This window comes from Ochotona princeps, chromosome 24, assembly GCF_030435755.1.
Source record: "Ochotona princeps isolate mOchPri1 chromosome 24, mOchPri1.hap1, whole genome shotgun sequence".
Lineage (NCBI taxonomy): Eukaryota > Metazoa > Chordata > Mammalia > Lagomorpha > Ochotonidae > Ochotona > Ochotona princeps.
Genome location: NC_080855.1, coordinates 13,336,297 through 13,343,246, shown reverse-complemented (window position 1 = coordinate 13,343,246; position 6,950 = coordinate 13,336,297). Strand labels below are relative to the sequence as shown.

Genomic DNA, 6,950 nt, shown 5'->3' with positions numbered 1-6,950 from the left:
CTTGACCCTGAAAAGGCCTCAAGAAATCCTATCAGTGCAGGCCATGGAGATTTCCAAAGATTCAGCTGGAGAGGGCACTCCCCAACTTGAACACGCACCCTTGAGTTCAGCTGGAGTCCCTTTGCAAAGAGCTACAACTAGTTTGGCACTGTTTGGCTTTCTGATACACTTGCATTCAGAATAAAAGCAACTCTGATTTCCCCTTGGACCCATAAATAATTCAGTCCCATTTGTGTGTCACTAATTCTCTTTTAGCAGGAACCGCGCAAAGGCCGAGGCCAAATAAATGTCTTTTCAATGTTTGTGCATGATGTCAAAGAGTATTTTTAGGGCAAATGGTGTTCAGAGCAGAGCTGAAGAGAAACAGTGAGGTAATCCGATTCAAGCACACAGATTCCCGAAGGGAAATAGCGTGGGTTTTTCCTGGCAACTATCACATCCAAACAGCTCCCCTGCCCCTGGATGGCTAACCAGGACAGGCTGGCAAGGACCTCACAGCCCACCCCCAAAAAATGGCCTAGGGCAGCTGAGGCTTATCCCAGACCCCAAAATGGGACCAAAACCATTTTCACTGAGGCTTCTTAAGCCTGCACATTCCGTCAGAGCTTAAAGTCAGAATAAGCAAAAGAGGGAACCGCTGCTTCCTGCATTTGAATTGAAAACAGCAATTAACCACTGAGGGAGATCACAGTCATGACAGGCAGATTTGGAAACAGGCAGCTCAGGGTCGGGACTCTGCATGCCACATCCTGTGCTAGTGTGATCTTGGGTGAGAGTACCTTGACCTGCTGGGTCTGAGTATGTCCATTGCCAGAATGGAGATGACCATAAAGCCTATACTACACAAGTTCAGAGCCCAACAGCATGCTGAGCACCATGTAAATGGTCCTTCAAAATTAAATATTCTCTTAAACATGTTTTAGACTGTGGTTTCCAAGGATTCTTTCTCTGCACACTTGATCTGGGTCTGATCTGTCAGGAATTCTTCCAGCATGCTGGTCTGTTGATGTCACTCTTTCTTATTTCCCAATCTGCCTTATATAATCTCATTAATACCCTCTATTGATCTCTCTCTCTCTTTCTCTCTCTCTCTCTCTCTCTCTCTCTCTCTCTCTCTCTCTCTCATCCTTTCACAGGGTTTGGGATAAGAGGGGAGGGAGAAGGTGATGTTCATCTTTTTGTCTGGTCCTCACAAATCAAGACCACACAACGATTTCCACATCAGGTAACCAAATTCCATGCTTCAGTATACACATCAGGGCAGTGCACCTGTTTTCCAAATGTAGGCTCCAAGAAGACATAGGACTTTTCCCAGGACACCCAACTGGTTCTGGGATTCTAAACCTGACATCCACAGACCCTCCAAATATAGGTGGGTCTGTGCATTTCGTGAGAAAGGGTTGAAGGAAGATGTTCAGTGGCCACTAAGTGAATGCTTTTATTTCCTTGACAACTAAACACATTGATGCTCATCTTCTTACGACACTATCACCTAGAGCAACCACAGGTATATTCCTGCAGCCTAGGGGCTGTAGGCATCGCAAAGTATCATTCCTGCTTAGCATAACTTTGAAATACTGATAGCTGTTAGAGTGGCTGAGAGAAGTCGCTGGTTCACTCCCTATTCAGATAATATTTATGTCATTCTATCACAATTTGGTATTGCTTAATAGTTTGTTGTGAATAAAACTGATTCTCCTTATAATTTTACCACTTGTGAGTTTTGAGGTGAAATCTCAATCATGACTCAACTTCCCCTTGACCCACACCCCCTAAAATTTAACAGAGAGGCAGGCATTAGTGTTCAAGAAGCCAGTTGGGAAGTCCACACTTGTGTCAGACTCCAGCTGCCTGTGATGCACATGTGGGAAGGCGGCAAGGAGGACTCTAGTATCTGGTCCCCGACTCCCACAGGGGAGACCATAGCTGAGTTTCTGCCTCCCACTTTTAGCCTGGCCTAGCACCGGCCCTTGCAAACATGTGAGACATAAATCAAAGGATGGAAGTGAGCACTTACACATGTTTCTCTTTCTCTCTTTCTCTCTCTCTCTCTCACTCTCTCTCTCTCCCTCTCTCTCCATTTTCCTCCTCCCCACAAGTATTTTAAAAGAAAAATTCATGGCCCTTCCCTGAAGCCCTCTCAGTCTCTAAGCACACTCTGCCTTATCGGCTGCACTTACGCTGAGCATGAGTAGAAGATGAAAGGAAGGAGGAAGAAAAGAGAAGGAGAGAAATCACCCTGAGAAGGTCCCTATGGACGTAGTTCATCCTATGCCTTAGCCCACAGCCACACCGTCTAGTAGACACAGAAGAATTAAAGACCTCCTACTGTCTCTGACCAGGGCAGCTCATACTATGCAATTCTCATCCTCTCAGCTCTAGTGGAAGTGTTACAGAGAAGCCTTCACACCAGAAGAGTGTATCTGGGGGGACTTGAACAGGGCTATGTCCATTGGAATAGGCTGGGCTACGCTGCAACATCAAAGGACCCTGAGAGCTCAGTGAGCTGACAGCAGCAAAGCAGTGCTTCTTGCCTTACCATGTGTCCATCAGGATCAGCTGGATCTGCCCCGTGTCTCTTCTTCCTGGGACTTGGGCTGCTTGAGCAGCCACAGTCCGAGACATCACATTGGCAGACTGAGAGAACATGGCTCTTACATCTTCCGCTTGGAAGTGACTCACATCACTTCTGCACGCATTCCATTGGCCAAGCATACCAAAAAAGTATGACATCACTGAGGAAGAGAAGCATCACCCTCCTCCAAGGAGGTGCAATGAGTAATCCAGTCAATAATTCATCCAGCATGGGGGGGCGGCCATAAAAGATGATGCCTTCTGACCGCCATCAGAAAGCAGGCAGAAAGTGCCCAGGATGGAAGCCTGCCTCCTAACAAGAATGACCCCTGCTTCCAGTCATTTATATTTAGCATAGTCTGAGCAATCATTATGGTAACAAATCACTTTTGAAAATTATTGAAAAGGTGCCACTTTTTAAAAGGTGTGTACAGAGGAGGCACTTGCCTTCCACCTTCCCTTCTCCCTGTGGTCCTGGCAGCACCTTAGACTTGGCCATAGTCTCTGATACCCCAGGCACAGCCAAGGGCACGCTGTGGGTATTCAACAGCTTGCTTGGAGATGCTGCTAATGAGCAGAGGTTGTGTTTGCTCAACCGATGCAGCCTGCAAGCAATTCTTCACAAACCCTGTTCTCTAATGAAGGAACTGCTCCAGGCTCATCTCTGGCCCCTCTGAATTTGCATGCCATGTGGGCAGAGAGTGCCAGGGCGGCAAGATGGATTAGCAGAAGGGACGAAGGAGCTGTGTCATTGGGATGCTTTTCTTCTCCCCCCTTGATGAATGAGAAAGAGGCCAGCTGTGGTTCTATCTCAGACAGATCATGTTGGGGACATGTTAATGATATCATCAGGTGACGAATTTTTCTCATCCCTTTACTCACCGAACCATGTCAGATCTATCAGGCCCTGAGTGAAGCAGGTAAGGAGGGAAGAGCAACAACCCCTTGTCATCAACTTGCTGAGATGACATCAGTAATGGGATGGCAGGCAAGTATGATACTATAGCACCCAAGAAACACAGGCCTGAACATGGGTGCCCACAAGCCAGCCCCAACCCACAGGTGAGTGCCTGTGTGCATGCCGTGTGCCTCCATGGGTTTCTCCTTTTTTTGTTTTGTTCATTTTCCCTCGACATTTTCTTATGAAGATTTTCTAACACATGGCAGCACTGACTCATTAACATTTTACTAAACTTCATGCATCATTTATCTATCCATCTGTCCCTCCTTCTATCCATCCATCAATCCATCTTATCTTTGCTTCTTCTCAAAGTACATTTCAGGCTCCGGTATACTTCTTCATAAATACTTCAGCATGGCTTTCATTAATGAGACCTCATTATCTACATTTCATTTGCAATTTACATAAATTGAAGCACACATATTGCATTTGTACATTTGCTATGTTCTGCACAGTGTTTTATTGGTATGCTCCCAAACACCCGTTGAGGTACAGAATTCTACCATCACCCTGAAAGTGCCCTCACTCCTTCCAGGCTGATCCTTGGCCTCATCATTAGTGAACTGCACTTGTACATGCATCTCATGTCACATTTTTGTGTGTGACTGCTGGTGTTCAGCATGGTGCTTTTGAGAACGTATGTGTGTGTGTGTGTGTGTGTGTGTGTGTGTGTGTTTGTCAATTTGTTCCTTTCTACTCATGAGTCATATTCAGTTGGATAAGGATCTATTCGTGAATGCACTGTCTACAGGGAAACCTTTAGAATTAAGCATTGAGGTCCTTTATAAGAATTATTTTGTTTCTTTGAAAGGCAGAATGACAGAAAAAGGCAAAGGCAGAGATCGGGCAATACCTAGGGTCCCCCATTTCCACAGAGCAGTGGGCCAGGCTGATAGATAGTGCCAACCTGAGATAGGAAATGTGCCTCTTGCTGCCACACCCCTTCCTTTACAGCCCCACCTCACCTATGTGACCTGCTTGACCTTCAAGACAGATTTCTGCCTTCTGTTAATAATGCCCAAGTTCGGGGCCCGGCATGGTGGCCTAGCGGTTAAAGTCCTCACCTTGAACGTGCCGGGATCCCATATGGGCACTGGTTCTAATCCCGGCAGCTCCACTTCTCATCCAGCTCCCTGCTTGTGGCCTGGGAAAGCAGTCGAGGACAGCCAATGCTTTGGGATCCTGCACCCGAGTGGGAGACCTGGAGGAAGTTCCTGGCTCCTGGCTTCAGATCGGCACAGCATTGGCCATTGCGCTCACTTGGGGAGTGAATCATCGGACAGAAGATCTTCCTCTCTGTCTCTCCTCCTCTCTGTATATCTGACTTTGTAATACTAAAGAAATCTTTAAAAAAAATAATAATGGCCAAGTTCTTCAATGTGACTACAAAATGAATGAGTGATGAATGAATGAGTAAAAAGAATAAATTCCTTGTCTCTCTTGTGCCAAAGATGCTTCTTTAAAAGTCACCAACAATTCTGGTTTGGAATCAGTTAACCCTGGGTTCAAATCCCTTCTCTATCTTTTATCATCTCCACTCTCCACTTACATAATACAGAGATAAAAATGCTAATGTATTGGTGGCATACTTCATTGCCTCCAAGATATTGCATATTTATAATGTCTAACACCACTAGGATGCTAATTTACAATCATCAATATTGTCATTATTATCATCTGTTCCTCTTGAAGAGAGAGGATCAACTTGTTTTCATGCTTTGTCTCTGTTGTAGCGATTGGAGTCCACTGACCCGGAGAGACAAAGTAACCACATCTAATGGCAGGAGAAAGTATCGGGCCAGGCCCTTGTTTCTCGTTAGTCCCTGTTTCAAGCTTGCGTTTAACCCAAGTAGACGCCATCACAGAAATTGAGAATTCTGTCAGCTGAGCAGGAATTGCCTTCTGGGAGTTTGAGGATGACTTGGTGCAAAGAAGATTGGAAATCTCAAAGAAAATCCATGAAGACTCACCTACTCACCTGAGATTAGTGCAAAATGGTGTGGCCTTCAAGTCAGTAGGGAAACGGCAGATGACTTCATAAATGGTAGCAAGTGGGAAACCATCTGGAAAGATAAAAAGCCAAATCCTTATTTCACACCTTGCACTAAAATAAATTCCAGATGGATCAAAGATTTAAACATAAAATACTGAAACATTAAAATGCAAAAGAAATGGGATTTTCTTATACAGAATCTTGATCAGGGCCATTGTTGTGGAAGAGTGGGTTAAGCCAATGCCTACAATGCCAGATCCAATATTGGAGCACTGGTTCAAGTCCCAGCTACCCTACTCTGATTCAGCTCCCTGCTAATGCGCTTAGGAAGGCAATAATGATAGCCCAAGTTCTTGGGTCCCTGCCACCCAGAGAGGAGACCCAGATTCTTGGCTCCTGGTTTTAATCTGGTCCAGCCTCAACAACCATTTGGAGAGTGAACCAGCAGGTAGAAGCTCACTTTCTCTCTCTTTCCCCCTCTGCAAGCCTGCCTTTCCAATAAACAACATAAAGCTTTTAAAATACATATTTGGATGTCAATATTAGGACCAATAAAAAAAATAATGGGATACTACACTTGATCTTAGCCAAAAGGCTGAGAAGCGATTAAAATGGGATAAATAACATCTACCTTTGCAAGCCATAAAGTTTATTTTTTAAAAAAAATATATTTATTTTTATTGGAAAGGTAAATATACGAAGAGAAGGAGATAAAGAGAGAAAGATCTTCTGTCCACTGATTCACTCCCCAAATGGCCACAACAGGCGGAGCTGAGCTGATCTGAAGCCAGGAGCCAGGACCTTCTTCCAGGTTTTCTTTTTGGGTGCAGAGTCCCAAGGCCTTGGGCCATCCTCTACTGCTTTCCCAGGCTACAAGCAGGGAGCTGGATGGAAAGTAGAACAGCCAGGGTTAGAACCGGCTAATAGAACCACATAGGATCCCAGCTCATTCAAGACGAGGACTTTAATCGCTAGGCTACCACACTGGGCCCAGCCATAAAGTTTCTAAAAGACACACAACATTGGAGAAGATATTTGTGCAAATCAGAGGAAAAGATTATTTTCTAAAGATAAATAATTTTTTTTCATTTGTTTGATTTCGTTTTATGACACAGTTTTATAGGCTCTGGAATTCCCCCATCCCTTCCCCATACCCTCCATTCATGTTGGATTTCTTCACATTGTTGCAGTAGTACAGTTCAAATCCAGTCGTGGTTCCTTCATTGCAAGCATATACCATGTATAGAGTCCAGCATCTTATTGTCCCAGTTTCCTTGGGAGACCATCCCTGGTCTGAAAGTAGAGCTTAGAGCTAGCAGAATATAAAGATAAATAAATCTTATGAATCAGTAAAAAAAAGAAAGAAAGAAAGAAAGAAAAAGAAACTCAATAGAAAAAAAAGTTTGCTTCATTAAAAAAAAA

The 6,950-nt window shown here is 44.5% G+C and overlaps 1 pseudogene; it reads right to left on the bottom strand.

Moving 5' to 3' along the window:
• Window positions 1–5,930: 5,930 nt before the first annotated feature.
• On the bottom strand, window positions 5,931–6,135 carry LOC118757805 (U2 spliceosomal RNA; annotated as a pseudogene).
• Between the last annotated feature and the right edge of the window lie 815 nt (window positions 6,136–6,950).